At 35.9% G+C, this 22,224-nt stretch overlaps 1 long non-coding RNA gene across 1 annotated transcript; it reads right to left on the bottom strand.

The window, feature by feature from the left end:
* Positions 1–2,028: 2,028 nt before the first annotated feature.
* On the bottom strand, positions 2,029–18,185 carry LOC149127106 (uncharacterized). Its single transcript, XR_016232632.1, has 2 exons — positions 17,947–18,185; positions 2,029–6,055 (listed from the first exon to the last, which is right to left on the bottom strand). It is a non-coding gene; the product is annotated as an uncharacterized LOC149127106 (long non-coding RNA).
* Positions 18,186–22,224: the final 4,039 nt, after the last annotated feature.

Below are 22,224 nucleotides of genomic sequence, written 5' to 3'. Positions count from 1 at the left end.
CTGTGTCCTTAGAATTAGATACTTCTATAAAGTTGATTTTTCTATTACTAAAGGAATACCAAGTAAGAATAGCATTTTTCAACATGTTTTTAAATTTTATTTTCATATTAACTGAAAGGCTAGGAGACAGATGGAGAGAGATCTTCCATCTGCTAACTCATTCCCAATTTCCCAGCAATGGCTGGACCAGGATGAAGCCCAAAGGTGGGAACCCAATCTGGATCTCTCAAATGGGTGGCAGAGACTCAGGTATTTGAGCCATCACCTGTCATCTCACAGACTGTGTATTGGTAGCAAGCTAGATCTGACACAGCAGATCTGGGACTCAAACCTGGTACTCTGATATGGGATGCAGTTTTCTCAAGTGCAACTTAACTGCTGCACCACAGACCCACCCTTAATGGGTATTTTTAAGTACAAAAATAACTCATAAAAATTATACCTAGACTTAAGCATTACTAACATTTTCATATATCCCACTAGAGTCTTTTCTTTGATATTAATTCCTCTTCCCAACTCGTTAAGGTTCTCTCTCTCTCTCTCTCTCTCTCTCTCTCTCTCTCTCATATCTTCCCTACTTTCTATTTATATCTCTGATGTAATTAAAAAAAGAATATTCAGGAGTTAAGAGAAAACAATATGGAGAATTTATTTTTTTTATTTTTTTAACTTTTATTTAATGAATATAAATTTCCAAAGTACAGAATATTGATTACAATGGCTTCCCCCCATAACATCCCTCCAACCTGCAACCCTCCCCTTATCCACTCCCTCTCCCCTTCCATTCACATCAAGATTCATTTTCGATTCTCTTTATATACAGAAGATCAGTTTAGCATACATTAAGATTTCAACAGTTTGCTCCCACACAGAAACATAAAGTGAAAAATACTGTTTGAGTACTAGTTATAGCATTAAATCTCAATGTACAGCACACTAAGGACAAAGATCCTACATGAGGAGTAAGTGCAGTGATAATATCAATGCTATTCGTTACCACAAGTAGAAAAAAAGACTATGAATCAAATCAGATGCTATGAAATCTGAAGATGAGCAAACTCATGTATTAAGTTCCTTAGCAACCAAATAGGCCACTACCTAGAACTATACAAATATGCTTTTGGGGATGGAAAAATAGAATACTTTTAGCTTCAATAGTCTCTGATTTCATAGATTGCACTATCCATACTTGAAAATTTTCTCACCTTCTTCTTGAAAATCTGTTCCAGCCCAAAGCCCTGCTATAGGGGCCAGGTAATGCACTCATCCATTCCCCTTCAACTGCCCCCAACCCTATGTGTATCTCACCAATCACTGCTAATGGAACCAAAGCTGGCCAATACATAAAGTCGCCTTCCCTGATTTTTTTTTCCAGATCATTTGTCTCAGAAAATGAATCACATTATTGTGCAGGCCAAGCATCTCATAGACTCAAGGTGGTGGTCTCTATATAAGATTGCAAAGAGGAGCAAATATCACGTAGCTTGACAAAAAGAAATATATTAATCATTTTAGATCTCCTGGATTTCTAATACTCAGGCTCAGTCTGCATATAATGTACCTGTTTTCTTCTGTCTTGTGTATCTATGAATTGAATGACATATCTTTTTTCTGCTGAGCTATATTCAGAGTACTTCTGTTCTTTGCAAATAATGACAAAATGTAATACATGGTGCAAAAAAGGTAAGACATGATATCTGGATTATACAAAGATGAAATGGAAATTCAAGAGAACATCTTAAATAACTAGAGAGGAATAAAAAAACTGGAATTAAAGAAAAGCAACCACCACCCTAAACTGCAAAGTTCAGTAAGAAAATTGCAAATATTTATTTTTATTTTATTATCATTACAATTCAAAGCAAGCATTTAGTTTGGCTGAACACATACTGCACACTTCAGTCTCCCTGCTGTGCATAGCAACTCAAATCTCATTTCAATTATTTTTAGCCTGGCAAGGTGGCTGGAGAATTTGAGTTTAAACACAGAATCTGGGTTCCTCTTCTCTAACTTTCTCCTTATCTAGTATTTTCTTTCCTCAGTTTCCAGTGATTAGATTTACCTGTAGAACCTTGTTTTCAGATTCTTCAAGCACATATGTTGAGGGTTTTTCATTAGGATTTTATCTATCCCTGGAGCTACAAACTGGAACTGCTCCTAGAAAAGGAGTTTTTAAAACAAGAAGCTTACCGTTTTGTTTCTTTCTTTCAATTGCCCTCTCCTTGTGATTTCTGGCTGCTTTTTTTCACTCATGAATGCCATAGATAGTCATTTTATTTATGCTTCTTCAAAGGCTGGTGGGTTTTATCCACCCAAAAAGCATTGGTCATATTGGAAGCAAAATGCTTCTGCAAGTCTTTTTATAGTCTAACTTTCTCAGTATTAAGTCCTTCCCTTGGTTTTAACATCTCAAGTACATCTTCAAATGATCATTTTCATAATTCATTTATACAAACAGAACTTTTTTGAATCCATGTATCCCTTAATTGACATTCTAACCTCTTCTTACACAGAATGTGACTTGGTTAGCTAAATATGTGCATTACAAGTGGTACTGAATATTATAGAGAAGAATACTGAAGAGCCGCACAATGGGACAGGAGAAATATTGCTTTCATAAAGCCATATAATATGAATTTTCTAAATTTAAGCTAAGATCTTGAAAAACAGAATTGACTAGCACATTTTTAACAAACAATGGTTAAGGACACTCCAAACACATTTTGCTGCATTAGATAGGTCATCTCCCTACCAACAGTGAAGAAACACAGGGAAAAAGAAAAAGTACCTTTGGTAAAAATCTATTAATCAAGGACTTAGCAAAAAAAAAAAATCAATGATAATAAATAAAAAAAATTGAACACAAGGAAATACTATAAGTAGTGTTTTACCAAAGTGTGGGCAGGGTATAGAAAAACCAAAGACAGTTCAGATATCCACAGTTAGGAACAATGGAGAACTATTTCTGCCCCAAAACCTGCAAAAAGGACAAGGTCAACTAAGAGTTTCCTGGAATCTACAGAGGTTACTGCTATGAAACCCCCTCACAAGAGCTCTGCCAAGACTCAATTAGCTGTGAAATATGGAGACAGTGAAACACATATTCCAATCTCCTAGTTTACCTGCCCTCCCATCTCTCCAGTCTCCTACTAAGCCCTATTGGAAGCCGGACTATTCTGCAATCAGTTGGTAAAATCCACATATTTAGCATAACAGGGTAATAAGGGGGAAGGAAAATGAAAAGTAGAATATCATTCAGCTATAAAAAGAAGATAGTTCTACCATTTTTATCAAAGTGTATATAACTGTAGGACATCACGTTCAGTGAAATAAGCAGACACAGAAAGGCAAATACTGCACATTCTCCTTTATATATGGGGGCTAAACTTTAAAAAGAAAAAAAAATCAATTAAAAAAATTAAATGTCTTTGTGCATCAATATTGCTACAAATACAGTTTTATCAAACTGTTTTATATCTTGGTCAAACCAATCGTTAGGAGAGACATACTGCTATAGTTTTAATGATCATTGATTATTTTAAAATTCACTGTACATGAGTGAGATGGGCATCTTTTCATTTGACTATTGTTTATAGCTCTTGCTTGTATTTCTGCTGAATTATTTTTTTTTAAGTTTTTACTTACTGAACTCTTAGTGAAGTATTAAGCCTTTGACTATAATGTAAATTAAAATGTTATCTCAAAAAATATTATATATTTTTTTCAACAAAAAAATCAAATGATTTCTAGTGAACATGGAAAACTCATGTGGACAACCTTTCTTCCTAATTCAAATATAGAACATGTATTAAAATTATATTGAAAAAACATAACCAATAAAATTTAAATTCGAGGTAAAATGTAAAAATAAAAATCCATTATCCCTGGTGTCAGGAGGTAAGAAAAATAAAGAAATATTGGATAAGAACTGAAACAAATATCATACAGAGTGTCTTAATTTGCTGTGTTAAAAGGGTTGGATTTTTGATAGCTTCACTGAGCCACTGATGACAGACATGTGCCTGATGTGTAGAAAATGGAATTGAGCTCTGCAAAAAAAGTTAAAAATTTTTTAGGGTTAATTTATTTGTTCCAAAGGACGAATGAGACTGCACACTGGTCTTGATGTATAGGCCAAAAGGTATCTGGTCTACATGGTTCTCTGGAGGAATAATTGTAACCTGAGAGACACAGAAAACACTGGAAGCACCAGCTCTTGGGAATCCAAGAGGAAGCTCCTGGCTCTTGGCTTCAGTTCGGCATAACTCCAGCCATTGCGGCCAATTGAGGAGTGAACAAGCAATGGAAGACTTCTTTCTCTCTGTCTCTCTCTCTATTTCTCCCTACCTCTTCCTGTAATTCTGTCTTTCAAGTAAATAAAATAAATCTTTTTAAAAAAGGAATGAAATGTTCTAACCAATTTATTTCTAATATGTTTCTAGGAGAGATTCTGAAAAATAAGAGGAAAGTAAAACTTTATTAGTTAATATTGGAGAATTTTTCAGAGTTTAAGGGAGAATATATACTCAGGTTAAAAATACTTGTTCTGAGAAGGATAATTTTAAAACAAATCCCCAAATAGAGTAGGGAAATTATAATGATACCAGACAGCATCAAAAATAGCTAGAAAATAATAAAGACTTAAGAGAATATAAATTAGTTCCAAGTAATGACCACCAGACTGTCAGATGACATTGCATGAGCAATACTATACACTAAACTACATACAGCAATATCTTCTAATTGCTTCAGAGAATCTCAATTTTCATTTAAATGTTAGGGAAGATCAACATGTTTTAAGATACCCATATGTAGTAGGAAACTAAGTACTTACAAGAAGCATCATTTAAAAAAAATACCAAAAAGGAAATTGCATTCAAATGTTTTAAGGTTCTCATTTTATCTGGGCAGAATATATAACGGAGTACAACAGTAGGTTTTGGGGCTGGCGCTGTAGCACAGGTTAAGCTGCATCTTGAGATGCCCACATTCTCTATCAGAGTGCTGGGATGAGTCTTGGCTACTCTGTTTCTGGTCCAACTTTCTGCTTATGCATCCCAGGAGACAGCAGATGGCACATGATGGCTCAAGTACTTGGATCCTTGGGACCCACATGGGAGACCTGGATGAAGTTCCTTGTTCCTTGGCTTCTTGCTTTGGCACGACCCAGTATTGTCTATTGTCAACATCTGGGAAGTGAACCAACGGTGGAAGCTCTCTTTTTATCACTCACTCATTCTTACTCTCACTCTAGCTTTCAAATAAGTAAACCATTCAATAAGGAAACAAAAAAAATTTTAAGCTTTGATAAGATATACGTCCATTTAACCATTTACAGGTAATCTTTAAAATACTGGCTCCCAGCTAGGAATAATATTTCCCCTATGGAATAAACCTTTCCCTATTTGGCCAAGTCTGCAAACATATTTGATTGTCACAACTGGAAAGAAGTGATGTGCTGCTGGCATGTGGCGAATACAGGTCAGGGATGCTGCAATACAGCAGAAGGCAGTTTCTGCCCTAAAGAATTACTCACCCCAATACAACATTAGTGTCACTACTGTGAAACTGGTTCAAACGAATAGTCCAGAAAGCGTAACTTAAATCAGCAGTAAAAAGGTGAAAATAACTCCAAAATCCAAACAAGTAAAGACTTACTTCATTAAGAAATAAGATGATGGAAGTGAAATCATCATCAGCATAAACAAAATACATTGTTCAAAGGTAGACATTCTTTCAAATTAAAGATACATGAGGGGGCCAGTATCATGGCACACGAGATTAATCTTCCACCTGCGGCACCGGCATCCCATATAGGCACTGGTTCTGGTCCCAGTTGCTCCTCTTCCAGTCCAGCTCTCTGCTGTGGCCTGGGAAAGCAGTGGAGGATGGCGCAGGTGCTTGGGCCCCCGTACCCGCGTGGGAGACTGGAAGGAGATACCTGGCTCCTGGTCTCAGATCTGCGCAGTTCTGTCCATTGCGGCCATTTGGGGAGTGAACCAACGGAGGGAAGACCTTTCTCTCTGTCTCTCTCTCGCACTGTGTGTGGCTCTACCTGTCAAATAAATTAAAAAAAAAAAAAAAGATACATGAGGACTTAACAGCATAGGAAGTTTTAAAACGGAAGACTGGAAAATGACAAGGGCAGTATAGCAAACAGTATAACCATTAGATCAAAAGGTTTACAGAGGTAAAGCATTGTTATGAATAACTTGATATTGCCTGATGATGTAATTGTGAACCAATATGTATTTAATAATATAACCAAATGTATGAAGAAAAATGTCTAATTTCCAAACAGAAATAGGTAAATTTACAGTAACTAGTTTTCAAAAGAATTGATAAATCCAGCAGGAAAAGCAAAAGTAAAGCTGGAGACTAACTGTAGACTATGTTTAAAAATTAAAAAAATTAAACTTATAGCTCCACAAATGTACAATGATAGTAAATATTTATAAACATGCATGGCTCTGAGGTAGGTAAGAAAGACAATATCTCGCCAGCGCTGCGGCTCAACAGGCTAATCCTCCGCCTAGTGGCGCCGGCACACCGGGTTCTAGTCCCGGTCGGGGCGCCGGATTCTGTACCAGTTGTTCCTCTTCCAGGCCAGCTCTCTGCTGTGGCCCGGGAGTGCAGTGGAGGATGGCCCAAGTGCTTGGGCCCTGCACCCCATGGGAGACCAGGAAAAACACCTGTCTCCTGCCTTCGGATCAGCGCGATGCGCTGGCCGCAGCGCGCTGGCAGCGGCGGCCATTGGAGGGTGAACCAACGGCAAAAGGAAGACCTTTCTCTCTGTCTCTCTCTCTCACTGTCCATTCTGCCTGTCAAAAAAAAAAAAAAAAAAAAAGAAAGAAAGACAATATCTCTGGTCGGCACTGTGGCATAGTGGGTAAAGCCACCACCTGGAGTGCTGGTATCCCAGTTGGGTGCCTGTTCTAGTCCCGGCTGCTCCATTTCCAATCCAACTCTCTGCTATGGCATGGGAAAGCAGAAGATGGCCCAACACCTTGGGCCCCTGCACCCACATGGGAGATCCAGAAGAATCTCCTGGCTTCAGATTGGCACAGCTCTGGCCATTGCGGCCATCTGGGGAGTGAACAAGCAGATGGAAGATCTCTCTCTCTCTCTCTCTCTGTCTCTCCCTCCCTCCCTCTCTCTCTCTCTGCCTCTGCCGCTCTGCAACTCTGCCTTCAAATGAATAAATCTTTAACAAAAAAAGACTATATCTCTGCCTTACAACTAATAATGCTTTCCATTTTTGACTGAGCATAAAAACACTGCCAAGAACTAAAACTTAAGCCTATGGTTTTGTTTTTCACAATTATGATTTCCCCTTCCCTACATGATGAGCATAAGAAAGGCACACAAATTAATCACAACCTTAAAGGTCTCTGTAGAAATTCTGTTTTTGTGGAATAAATGATGAAAAATTGTAGTCTAGCTTTCTGAGACTGAAAACAACAAAATTAAAATGAATTCTGCAGTGCATATAATTTCATCCACTCCCTTCACTCTCTAACTTCCCTCAGAAAAACTGTAATCCTTTCCTACTTGGATATAGACTCAGTTAAACACATTTTGAAGAAAAGTGAAATGGCCTTTTCTGGACATTGAAAAAAGTTGACTGTGGTCTGGGAAATTCACTCTAAAAATCTGAGTAGCACACCATTTAATTATTCCCTGAAGGAATTGGAAAGTTCCATAAATCATTCTCATGCTTTTCTCAACTTTATTTGTCCCCAGATGATGAAAATAAAATGCATACCAAACATTGTCAGGGTTAAGTATAAATTTCACATCACTTATATGTGGGTATTAGGATTATGTGTTGAAATGCCCAGAGATTCCCTAGCATGTGCCGGCCTTCATCCAAGCAAGCATCATGGTATGCTACTGAACACTCACATTAAACAAAATTGTGGAACCACAACTTTCTATGTGACATGCTCAAGGTAGACTAAATTTGAAGTAAAAATTGTACAAAATTTCAATGAAAGAATCTATGAAAACATATTTTCCAAGTTATATATTTATAATAGTCAAACTCAATAAAATTGGAATCTATAAATGTTTGAAGGATATAGTCTTAAATACACTAAAAAGTAAAACAAATATAATATATATTTTCTTCTATCATTTGTGTGAATGTTTAAAACATCTATACAATGTGTTACCTTTAAAGACGAAATTATATTGATTATTTTTGCAACAGGTACTTATTAATACATCAATATTACTTCCTCTAAATATAATCAGATCATTAAACTGCTCTTCATGGTGACTGGGGGAGGGAATAGAGAGCATCTACAGCATCTGATAGCAAAGCTCGCTTAACATGTATGCAACTGAAAGAAATTCTTTGCTCTGTAATCAAAGCTATAGTCTTAATAACAAAAAATTACACAAGGGAGTAAGAAAATGGAGAAACTACAAAGTATACAGAAATAATGTCTCAGACAATACTTCTGTATTGATATGGTATTTTAAAAATACTAACATCAAGTTTGTGTAATGTCAATGTCATTGGCTTACCTTAGTAATGTTAAAATAATTATTAGGTTTATCTTTACATTACTGAAAATTTTCATATAACATATTATGTCTTCTGCTATGAAAATTATTTCATATTCTAAAATTCACATTTTATATTTCTTTCTGTAACAGTTACATTTTCAAGGCATATATCTCAAAGCCAGGATAAATCCTCCAAATTTTATAAACATAAAGGCATTTTTACAGACTCCTGACTTGCTCCTTTATTAATATTTTGTCTCTACTTGTATATCCTAACATTGAAAACTAACTACATTTTAGCATCTTTTTCTTATTTAATGACCATTTTTCAAAAGAAGAAACTTTATATTATAAAATGTTAATATAAATGATATAGAATACAAAGATGTATGTGGAATAAGAATACATGTAATATAAAATATATAGAGTGACAATCCATAAGATAGTGTTGTGATTGCTCACTCGCTAGCCAGTAACATGTTAAGACACACCAGATTTGCAAAGTACAAATAAAATCCATGAATTCACCAAACTAAAGTCATATATGCCCTGGATTTCTTAGGTCCTAGTAGATACTGTGAATGATGAATCTTCAAATATCAAAAATTTACCACATGTATCTGAATGTGTATAAACCACAGGGCAACAAACTTTTTTAAAATAAATATCTGGTAACTAAAGTCATGAGTTGATTAATAAATGGACATGTTTGAAAAGTACATCAGGAAAGTTTGTTGTTTCACAAATATGGAATATAGTTCCACAATTCTACATGGTATAGACTGATCATTCAACGTGGACTCTTGATGCAGTCAAGAGATGCAATAAGCACTAGTGTCTGAGGCTGTTGCTGGTGTAAATAGTACACTGCTTTACAGTACATGTTTAATAAGTGTAAAGGGTATACTCAAAGTGATAAAAGGTATAACATAGTAATGAAAATTAGTAACAGCCACATATTACAACTATGAAGTATTAGGTACCGAATATACTTGTTCTGCTGTATCTTTCTGTAACTGGTAGTGCAGTAAGTTTGTCTACATCAACATCACCACAAATGCATGACTAATACATTGTGTTATGAATGCTATGATGGCAAAGACATAAGGAGAGACCATCACTGTATATACAGTTTGCTATCAACTGAAACATTATCATAATTGTATTGAGGCTTATTCATATAAACACAGAAGTTCTTATGAATATGTATGTACAAATTTATGTATTATATTTATGTATATAATATATATATATATGGATCTTTCAGAAAGGCTGTAGGAAAATGGAATTTAAAGTCAGAGTTTAGATTTTTGAGAAAGTTCTAAAATGTTTCCAGAGAGGCTACACCATTTTATACTCTCACCAGTAATGTATGAGTAATGCAGTTTTTGCACATTCTCACCACCATTTGACGATGTTATTTTTTTTTTTAATTTTAGCATTCTGATAGATTTATAGTAGAATCTCATTGATTAGCAGTGGTGAACACAATTTCACTTGCTGGCTTTCTATTTTTATGTTCTCTTTAATGAAATATTTGTTCATTCTTTACCTACTTTTCTAGTCAATTACTTCCCTTTGTAGTGATGAATTTTGAGAATTCTTTACATAGTATAGATATGTGTCCTTACTTGAATAAGCTTTTTGCATATATTTTCCTCTACTCGGGAGTTACTCCTCTCATGCTCTGGTTAAGGCCTTTTATGAAATAAAACATTTTAATTGTGATGAAAACCAGTATGTCATGTTTTTCATTTATAGTTTGTTCTACTGGTTCCAAGTCCAAGAACACATGCTGAACTCAAAATCTGGATGATTCTCGCATTCATTTTTCTTAATGTTCCATAACTTTACATTGAACTACTATAGATCTTCGCTAAGACTTAAAATGAATAGACATATTCCCTCTTAATTTTTCTTTCTCACTGGTATTTTAACTATTGTAATTCTTTTACCTTTTCATAGACATTTTATAATTATCTTGTCTGTATATACAAAAAATATTGCTAGAATTTGATGGGAATCGTGTCAAAACGTCTATAGCAATTTGGGGAGAATTGACACCTTTATTCAATATTCTGACTTTTGAATATACTATGTATGTAAACTTTTTTAGACCTTTTATGAGTTCTTTCATCAGTACTTAATGTTGATCATAAAAGAACTGTACTTGTTGATTAGATTTATATGGAAATATTTTTACTTTTCTTTTTAGTGATTGAAAATGATATATTTTGAAAACCTCAGGCATTATTTATATAGAGAAGTGCAATTTAATTTTTAATGCTTATACTGTAAATTGTGATCTGGGTAAACATACTTACTCATCAAAACAGGATTTTTTATAGATTCCTTAGGATTTTCTACAAATCATGTAATGTCAAAAGTTGGGACAGTTTTATTTTCTTCCCTCAATTTATAGGCTTTATGTTCCCTTTTCTGGCATTACTGCATGGACCAGAACCTCAAGATCTATGTTGACCAAGAGAAGCGGATTTGACACAGTGGTTAAGACATAGTTTGGAATGCCCACTTTCCACATTAGAGTTTCTTTGTTTGAATCATGGCTCCAGTTCCAAATCCAGTTTCCTGTTAATGCCAACCCTGGGAGGCAGCATGTGATTCTTCAAGTACTTGGGTTATTACCACGCATGTAGGAGTCCCAGGTTGGATTCTGGGCTCCTGGTTTTGGCATTGCCCAGTCCCAGCTGTTGCAGGCATCAGTAAATGAAAGATATCTCTCTCAGTCTCTCAGTCTCTCTCGGTGCCCCTGTCCCCCCATGTGTGTGTGTTTGTGTTTCTGTGTGTGTGTGTCTGCATCTCTGAGTTTGTCTAACTTTGAAATAAATAAAAATTAATAAATAAAAATTAATAAATAAAAATTAAAAGAGGGGAAGGTGGATAACCTTGTGTTATTGCTTTCAGGAAGAAATCATTCAGCCTTTCACCAATAATTGTAGTATTGATCTTAAAATCATGTGGATCTGGAGATTTCTACAGAAAAATTTTAAATTACAAATTAAATTTCCTTTAATAGTCATAAACTTATTCAAACTATCTCCTTTATTTTGGATGAACTGTGGTAGTTTGAAGTCTTTTTTTTGAGAATTTCAGACATTTTGTCAAAATTGTTACAATTGTGCATGTAGACTTATTTATAATATTTCTTTATTATTCTGTGATGTCTGCAGACTCAGTAGTGGTATCCTGTTTCATTCCTGTCACTGATAACTTGTGTCCTCTCCTGTTTTTCTCTGTTAGTTTTGCTAGAGGTTTAACAAGTCTGTAAATCTTTTCAAAGGATCATCTCTTTGTTTCATTGTTTTATTTTCATTTTACTAGTGTGTGTGTGTGTGTGTGTGTGTGTGTATGAGAGAGAGAGAGAGAGAGAGAGAGAGAGAGAGAGAGAGAATCTTCCATCCATTTATTCAGTCTCCAAATGCTACAACAACCAGCTCAGGCCAAAGCCAGGAAGAGGGAATTCAAATAGGGTCTCTCTTGGGTGGCAGAGACCTAAGTACTAGAGCCTGGTACCTCTCAGGGTGTGTATTAGCAGGAAACTATCAGAACCAGAGGAGTTTGGCTCAAATACAGAGCAAAGCAGGCATAACAAGTGGTAACTCCAGGGCACCAAACCCCTTCCCCTCATTATTTTTCTCTATTATTTTTCTGTTTTCAATTTCATTAATTTCTGATTTAATCTATATTATTTCATTCTGTCTGCTTTTGAGTTTCTTTTGTGTTCTTAAATTGGTAACTTAGTTACTTGAAGTATTTCCTCTTTTCTGATGTATGCATTTAGTAAATGTATTAACTTTCCCTCTCAGTACTGTTCTAGCTGTTTCATGCGAATTATTGACATATTATATTTGCACTTTTATTCAGTTCAATGCTGAGCTTTCCCCTCTTCAGACTTCTTCTTTAACCCATGGATTTTGAAAGGTGTGTTGTTTCATTTCCAAGTGTTTATAAAAATTCCACTTATCCTTCTATTACTGATTATATCTGATTCCTTTTGATCAAAGAACAAATTATTATTTCAATTACTTTAAATTAATGAGGCTTCTTTGATATCCTAGATTTGATTTATCTTGCTATATGTTCCACTGACATTTGATTTGAACAGGATGCATATTTTCCTATTATTTATTCTATTGATATTGATTAGATTCTATTGGTTGATAATGCTAATGAGTTCTTCTATTCTCTTTGATTTTCTATTTAGTTGTTTTATCAGTTGTTGAGAGAAGTATGTTGAAGTTCCCAACAATAATTGTGGAAATTTATATATATATATATATATATATATATATATATTTAATTCTTCCAGTGTTTATCTCACATATCTAACAACTTTGTTATGTGGTACACATATATTAAGATTTTTTATCGGGGCTGGTGCTGTGGAGTAGTATGTTAAGCCTCAGCCTGAAGTGCCAGCATCTCATATGTGTGCCAGTTCATGTCCCAACTGCTCCTCTTCCAATCCAGCTTTCTGCTTATGGGCTGGGAAAGCAGCAGAAGATGGCCTAAGTGCAAAAGTCCCTGTACCCATTTGGGAGATCTGAAAGAAGCTTCTGGACCCTGGCTTCAGTTCAGCTTAGCTCTGGCCATTGAGGCCATTTGGGGAGTGAACCAGCAAATGGAAGATCTCTATCTGTCCCTCTCTCTGTCTCTAACTCTGCTTCTCAAATAAATAATCTTTTAAAGAACAGATTGCTTATCTTGTTGGTGGATTCACTATTTTATCATTATTTAATGTTTCTCCCTGTGTCTAATCATTTGTTTGTGTTTGCCCTGAAGTCTACTTGGTCTGATATTAGCAGCACCACTTGGCTTGAGGGTGTGGCACAACATGTTAAGCTACTGCCTGCAACACTGGCATCCCATATCAATGCACAGGAGTCCCAGCTGCTCCACCTCCGACCAAGCTCCCTGCTAATGTACCTGGGAAAGCAGCAGAGGGTGGCCCAAGTCCTTTGCCCCCTACTACCCACAAGGGAGACCTTAATGGAGTTCTGGCTCCTGGCTTCAGCCTGGCCCAGCCCCATCCTTTGCAGGCATTTGGGGAATGAACCAGCAGATGGGAGATCTCTCTCTTTCTCTCTCTCTTTCTCTCTCTCTCTCTCGCTCTCTCTCACACTGTCTTTCAAACAAATAAAAATAAATCTTTAAAAATATAATACCACCACTCCAGCTATTCTCTATTTAATTTTAGGGTGATATTTAATAGTTTATTTGGAGAGATAATCTTTTACTATTCTCATTTTAAAATCACCTATATCAATATATTTGAATTGAGACACCTGTAGATAGTATTATAGTTGCAAGATGTTTTTAATCTAATTTCCCAAATTCTATATTTTAATTGGTACATTTATACCATTGATATTTAATGTAGTTATTGATATATTAGGGCCAAAGTTTGCCATTTTTTCCTTGTGTTTTTTGTTCTTTCTCTTGTTCATTTATGTTTTTTCTTTTTCATGCCTCCCTATGGATTATTTAGACATTTTTAGAATTCTGTTTTATTTATGGTGTTTTGAGTACATTCTCTGCACAGTTTTGTTACTGGTTGTTCTAGGTATACATTGTATATCAACAACTTAACCACAGATCATGAAAGTTGTCATTTTTACCTGTGAAAAAGGAGGATAAAAATCCCACATCTCTTTATGTGCTTTTACTCTTCCCTACTTATAATATAGTTGTCTTAAACATTTCCTCTATATGCATTTTTTAAAGATTTGTTTATTTACTCGAGAGGTAGAGTTACAGAGAGGGAGAGAGAGAGGGAGAGGTTTTCCATCTGCTGGTTCACAACTCAAAAGGCCACAATGGCCAGAGCAGGGCCGATCCATAGACAGGAGCCCCGTGCTTCTCCCAGGTCTCCCATGTGGGTGCAGGGGCCCTGGCACTTGGGCCATCCTCCACTGCACTCCCGGGCCACAGCAGAGAGTTGGACTGGAAGAGGAGCAACCAGGACAGAATCCTGCGCCCCAACCGGGACAAGAACTTAGGGTGCCGGTGCCGCAGGCAGAGGATTAGCCAAGTGAGCCACGGTACAAGCCGAAACACTGAACATTTTGCCTCCATTGTTAATGATGATAAATCTGCTTTCATTTTGAATTGCCTTTTCATTTTAGGTTGGATGTCATTTTTTTTTCCTCTTCTGCCAACTTTGTTTTAGTTTTCAGCTATTTCATTATGATATATCTTGGTGTGGATTTCTTTGAGTTTCTCCTATGTGGAATTCACTAAGTTACTTGAACCTGTAGGTATATTTCTCTTGCAAAATTCAGAAAGTCTGCAGCATTATTTAAGTATTTTTTCAGCCCTCCCTTTTATCATTTCCTTCTGTGAATTTGGTGACATGAATGTTAAATCTTTTGTTATTGTTCCTTAGGTTCCTGAATGTCTTTCATATTTTTTTCAGTCTCTTTGCTCTGTTAGAATGGGGAATTTGTGCTATTCTGTCTTCTAGTTTTCTGGTATTTCTCCTGTTGTCTCTGTTATGCTTGTCAGTCCTTACACTGGATTTTTCATTTTGGTTATTGTATCCATCCATTCTATAATTTCTGCTTATTTCTGTTTAACATCTATTTCTTTAAGAATTTCTTTTCTGAGGCTTTCTAATGCTTCTTTTATTTCAAGCAGTTTCCTATTTTGCTCATTGAACCACTTTTATCATGATTGGTCTAAAATTTCTGCCAGATAATTCTGACCTTTCTAGTATATTGGTGTTCACATCTATAAATTGTTTTCTCTTTTAATTTACATTTTCGTTAATATGAAGGGAATAATTTTCATGTATTTCAAAGAATACAATTATAAGATAACCATTCTTCCTTCTCTCTCTCCCTCAATCCCCCCTCCTTTCTTTTTTTCTTTAATTTTTGCAATGACTTATTTTCAATTTACTTTATAATCACAGGATTAACGTACCACTAACCAGAATGTTCAACAAGTAAAAAGTAGAAAGACCACCATTTCATGGGGACATAGAAAATGGCTATAAACAATTATCCTTGATATAGTAAGTGTTCTGTAGATTTATGGCTTTCATAAGATCTGAAACAAGACAACACTCTTATTTATTCATCCCCTCTTCCGCTTAGAGGACCATAATCACATCTGTTCTAAGCCACCTGAAAATGTCAAATCACTCAGAATAGATTATTCCATCATAAGTCTTCAAGTACAAATACAAAATTCTTGAAAGATCAAAGAAAAAATTTTGGATTTTCATTCATCAAATATCTCTTACATTCTTTAACTCAAGTGTGAGCTATAAAGAATAATACAAAAGACTCACCAAAGACTGGTGGAAATACAGAACATATACCTGATAAAATATTTCTATCTAGTATTTGACCAACATCACTGCAACCTACGTTAACCACCCCTACTTCTCATAATCAGCAGTCAGTCTACTCTCTACTTCTGTGAAATCAACATTTATACACTATACATATGAGTGAAATCACATGGTATGTGTCTTTCCATACCTTGGTTATTTCACTTAACATAATGAACCTCATTTCCAACCATATTGTCACAAATGACAGAAGTCCCTTCATTTTTAATGGATGAATAATATTCTAATTCTTTTCAATCATTTGTTTACACTTCATTCCTCCTTGCTAGATGAAAGATCCTCAAGTGTAGTGTATTCTTTATATTTTCCAATCTTCTGTATTTTACTTTTTTATTCTTTTTGCTTGACGTAGTTGTACTTATTTATGAGGTATAGTGTTGTATTTCAATATGTGTATTCAATTTGCAACAATCAACTCAGAGTATTTAGCCATTCTACCTCCACAAATATTATCAGTTTCATATGTAGGGAACCTGTAAACACTTCCCTTTAGCTATTTTCAAGTGTACACTAAACTGTTGGAGATTGTGGTTGCCCCTTTGTGCATTATGACATTAGAACTACGCCCCCTTCCCCAGAAGTGTGTTTAACATTTGAGACCGTGCCTGGAAGATGTTGTTCCTCCCAGGATTAGCCAACTCTCAGAGACATCAAACTGGCCTGTGCATACCTGTGATATGCAACCCAACACATCCCAACTCCACAGTCTCTGTTCATCTTTGATCAGGCTCCTGAAGTTCAGGACCTTATTTCCTGTCCATAATCACCAATGGGCCAGGTACCAAACAATGTTACACCATTCCTATAGCCAGGAACTCATTGGAAATATTCAAAGTATCCAGTCTTAAACTTTCTTTGCTTGGCTACCCTGCCTTACACGTTCCTTCCCTCAAAAGCCACAATAAAGACTCAGACCCCCACTTTCCTCTCACTCCCTCCACCACCACCTGACCTTAGTACTGCCATGTACATGATACATCTGCTCCTGTTAGGAACTGGGATAAAAATTCATATCTTAAAGTAGCCATCTCTGGGTCTTTCATCTCATTTACTCCTAAAAAACAAAATCCTAATATATTTTAAAGCAGTTAGGGATATTAAGTCACATGGAGCTTGATGTATATCAAAGGCACCAGAAATATTTGTCAAATTAAATGGAATAGTAAATTAAATGGGAAAAAAGGAAGGAAGGGAGGGAGGGAGGGAGGGAGGGAGGGAGGAAGGAAGGAAGGAAGGGAGGGAGGGAGGGAGGGAGGAAGGAAGGGAGGGAGGGAGGGAGGGAGGGGGATTTAGAGGGAGAGGGAGAGATGGAAGTAAGGGTATTTTCTCAGAAGCTATCTTAGAAGGTATCTTTCATCTTCTATGAAATACATGACATCTGTTCTCTTTATATTAATTGAAATTATTTAAAATAGTAAAAGGAATAATCTGAAGTCACTAACTGTACAAGATAAACTATAAATTATATGACTGAATATAATGCATGTGTAATGCCTTGAAGCTCCACATTTCTTGCACAATATGATGGCTAACAATGATAAAATATGAAAAGAAAAAGGCTCAAATGAGAGTATTATACCAAAAATTGAACTCTCGATATTGAAATTTGAGAATGTCAGCCTGCTTCCTCATTGGATTCCTATGATCCCACCCCCCAAAACAGGCACTCCTAAGAAAGGCAAAAGAAAATTTCCCTCTAGAGAAACTGACAAGACCCAGGTGCTAGTATTTTATATCTTCCCCAACAAAAACCAGCTAAATTAATGTATTTGTTAATACTTGAGTAGCTTACTTAACACATAGAAATCAGGGGGAAAAGCTTATATCAAGACACTATGACAATGAAGACACTGGGGGAAAAAGAAAACTCTAAAACCTTCCAGAGAAAGAAAAATAGTCTCAATTTACAATCAACTTTTTAGTGCTTCTTTCTGAATTATAGAAGGTATTAAACCTTCTATAAGTGGCTCAAAAATATAGCATAGAAGATGTCTTATTCTGTTTTGTGCAACATAACAACACAACCTGAAAGTGGGTAGGTTACAGAGACTCACCTCCTCACAGTAGTGGAGGCTAGGAAGTCTAAGATCAGGGCACCAGCAGGTTGGGTTCTTTGGCGAGGGCTGCCCTTCTCCTCCAAGATGGCACACTGATGCTGTGTCCTCTAGAGGGAGGAATGCTGCGTACTCACATGGCAGAAGGTTGGAGAGGAAAAGAGAAAAACTTCCTCAGGTAAGTCCTGCCATGTGAAGGCACCTAATCCCATTCAGCAGGGAGAGTACCTCATGACCTAACCACCCGTTACAGATCTTAGATCTTAATACCAACACATTGGCCATTAAGTTTCAGCACCTGAGTTTTGGAGGTGCCGCATGCAAACCACAGCTGAGACCACAACCTTAATGAGAAAGAATGGATATTCTAAGAAAAGGATATCAAACAAAGAAACTATTTATAGGCAACGAAAAGGTATTCTTGAAAAAAAATTTAAGTCCCAACGCAAATCTCAAAAGAATGATGGAAGTTGAGGAAATCTTCCAGAAAGTAGGAGAAAAAATTCAAAGGCAGAAAAGTACAGTGGAAAAAAAAGTTAAACAAGTTAAACAAGGGAGAAAAGAAGTCAACAAAACCCATTAGATAGGATTTCCACACAGGAAAAAAATTGGAAAGAAATTGTCAAAACAAAAAAAAACAAAGAATTTTCCCCAAAATTAAAGATATGCATTTCCTAATTGAAAACATTCACTGAATGGCAGCACAAGAGGGTCAAAAATTCAATACATAACACTTGATCATGTTTTAAAACACTGAAAAAAATTCTAAAATCTTTCAAAGTAAGAAAAAATAAGAAGATCATATACACAAGATCAAGAATTAACACAATCTTTGGGCTTTTCAAAAACATCAGTAACAACTGGAAGGCAATGAAAAATATCTTAAATTTCTGAAGGAAATGTAGTTTCTGCCCTAGAAATCTATGCCATGTTAATCTATCAAGAGTATGGGTAAAATATAAATATTTCACAGATATTACTATGAAACAAGTTCACTGGTCACAAACTTGGTTGAGTCTTGTGAAATAAAACACTCACATAACAGGTTCCATGAAGTTATTTTGCTGTTATATATTGAAAGGCAGCAAGGGACAACACAACAGCAGCCCAGTACTCATCATAAGCCAGCTCTCCAAGGCTGAGGAAAGCTGTCCTGGACAGATAAAGATTCATCCACATTTGTTCCACTTGTACTGAAGCTGAGGGACTCCAGAAAGCACCCTGCCTTGGGCTTTATCCTCCAATGAGGGGTAACACATTGGACTAAAACATTGAAAGACATTCTGTTTCTGGAATAGGAATAGGTAGAGGAGACTAGAACAGATGCCAGGCTGCTCCAGCCTGTTTTTCACTTATCTTAGGATACTGAATTCCCAGCATTTCCTACAGTTACCCTTGAAAACCATAAGCAAGAAAATGGGGGAGAACTAGGTTGTTCTAAGAGAATTTTCCTGTGCTTATCTGCTCAATACATTATCTCAGGAAGCTACTGGAGGAACTGTTGCAGCAAAATGAGGAATTAAACCAACACAGAAAAGTAAGGATTAGGGAATCAGAACAAGGGGGAGGGAGAGTAGAGGGCATACACAGAGACTGCATTCTGACATTTTCACAGCATGCCAAGAGAGCAGAGAGTCCTAAGGAAAGCAAGTGTGCAGAGAACTCCAGGTAGACTATCCCCCTGGAAAATGAAACTCATATGTATGATCATGTCACAGAGAGTTTTGTATATTTACCACTTTGCAATATAGTTGGATACAAAGTAAAGCTAAGTACACTAGACACTAAAATGTGCAATTAAAATATTGATAATTATAACCTTCAATGAAATAAAAATTATATACAAAAATAAAACAGCATTGTAATTAACTACATAGTTCAGTTGTGAACATTTATAGTCATTGTACAATAAATATTGATTTTATCCAAAATTATGATATAGCTATATCTGTGTAATTTTTCTTTTCTTTTTTTCTGTTCTCTATGTACCATATATTTATTAAAAGAAGATTTTTAAAATTTTATTTAAGATATTCATGTATTTCACACATACAGACGTAGGAGCATAGTGATGCTTCTCACTCTGCCCTGCCTCCCATCCATGCTCCAGTCCTTCTTCCTTCCCCCACCCCTGCCCTATTCTTAATTTTTAGGAAGATCTGCTTTCAGTTTACTTAATACTTGTAAGGTTAACCTTACGCTAAGTAACTAGTTCAACAAATAGTATGAAGACAAAAACACTGTTCCTCAATGGAAGACATAAAGATTGTAAACAGCCAATGAATCTCAGAACATCCATTTCATTACAATACATTACATTTTGGCTACTCTATTAGTTACTCCAGATCAGGAAAAACATGGTATCTGTCTTTTTGGGATTGGCTTATTTCACTAAGTATAATGGTTTCCAGATGTAACCATTTTGTTACCAAAAAATATTTTTTTTTTTTTTTTGCAGCTGAGTGGTCAGCTCAGGTTTATGGAGAGACATAAGGTGTGTACAATACCTCTATTGTATAATAGAAAAAAGAAGAAAGACGATGTAGTGTGAATGGATTACATGATGTGTATGTCTCCATGCAGGTGCACAATACACTTTCACTATCACAGCAACCCTCTGGGTTGGACTCTATTATTATTCCAGCTCTACAAGTGATCAAACTGATGCTAGACAACATTTCCAGCACCACACTATGAATTCAAAACAAACATTTGAACCCAGATGTACCTGATCTAAAAGCATTGGCTCCATCACATTAGACAGTTTTTATCCTTTTTATTCTATAGGTTTTCTCTCAGTTCTCCTTGGTTGCCTTTCTCCACTTCACATTCCCAGTTCCCAGATGGCAAGCAAGAGCACTCAGTCTCCGTGCATCCCAAGTCTCTGAAGGCCATAATCTTACAAAATTAATTAAATTTCAATATGTGAAGATAATTATTTCAGTTCCCCTGGGGGTTTTGTTTCAGTCAATATTCTATGATTATTTCAATTGGCTTTCTATGAAAAGATTTCCAAAACATATGCTATACTCATTGCCTTCAATGTGGCATGAAGTCTAGAATAGTCCTCATTAAATTTAGTACACAATACCAAGCACAATAATGGTGAAAATAGTCTCAAAAGCGTAATGTAGAGCCCTTATTCTGTTTCTTCTGGTCCTAACTGCCTGGAAGGTTTCTCAAATTACATTAACGTTTTGGTAAAGAGGTCACACAGTAATTCATAGTAAAATACAAAGGCTGAGATGTTTGCATGTATCTTTCTTTAACCTGTGCTGTTGATTTGTTGATATGAAATGCAAGTTTGTCATTTTTAATTAAGTTTTCCTTGACTGTTTTAACTCATTGCATCACCCTATTAAGACATTTCTTGTCCTTCTAGTTCACAAAAATTTAGTGTAGCAAGGATTCTCAAGTTTTTCTGGCTACTGTTAGCCTTCTTCCCCTTTGGGATGAAGTGCACTTTGTGAGTGCAGGTTTTAGAAAGCTTTTCATCTACCCAGCTTTATCATCACCAAGACTATATTCTGTTATGCATGGTGAAATTATAGAAGCAAACCTATAAGTTAGTAAGTATTGCAAATCCTATCAATAGATACTTTAGTAAATATCTCTTTTGAAACTAAGATAGCATTTCTAAAGCATTTTGTTGATCTTCCAGTTCAAAACCCACATCAGCAAGGGAAACATTGTTAATACGACATGACTTAATAGTAAAGGACATACCCTGATCTCCAGAGAGCTAGACTCTAAGAGCTCAGTAGCTTCCATTTAAGAATCCATTGCAGCATCTTCACAAACTGATTCACTGAGGTGAATCCTCTCTTATAAAGTTTGTGGACTCCAACTTACTCAGAATTTCAAAATTTGGGTCTTCTTTCTACTGTTTTCCATTATTTTTTCAGAATAATTTTTGTGATTCCTCCCCACAGCTTACTGTTGAGGAAAAAAAAGTTAATCCAGACCTGAGATCAGCAATAGTTCAATGCAGATTTTTGCTATAATTTTTAGCTCCTTATGTATTTGGAGCCCCAACTCCTTCTTAGCAATGTTCTTCCCATGCGTGGCAGCTTTTACATTATTCTAATTAATGACAAAAATGAAAGCAAATGAGTTTCCTGTCTTTGAGGAGCTCTGTTTTCTTCCATGAGATTGTTAACAGTTGTTCCCTGGCATTTGTAAAGTTTAAGGCATGTAACGCAGTTGGGGTAATGTGGGGCAAAGAAAGAGTGGAATTAGATGATTCTTGAAGTTGGAATTTTAGCTGGGACAGAAGAT

Source organism: Oryctolagus cuniculus, chromosome 4, assembly GCF_051225735.1.
Source record: "Oryctolagus cuniculus isolate XC-2025 breed Fujian yellow rabbit chromosome 4, ASM5122573v1, whole genome shotgun sequence".
In the NCBI taxonomy this organism is placed as follows: domain Eukaryota; kingdom Metazoa; phylum Chordata; class Mammalia; order Lagomorpha; family Leporidae; genus Oryctolagus; species Oryctolagus cuniculus.
This window is presented reverse-complemented; position numbering and strand designations above follow the sequence as displayed.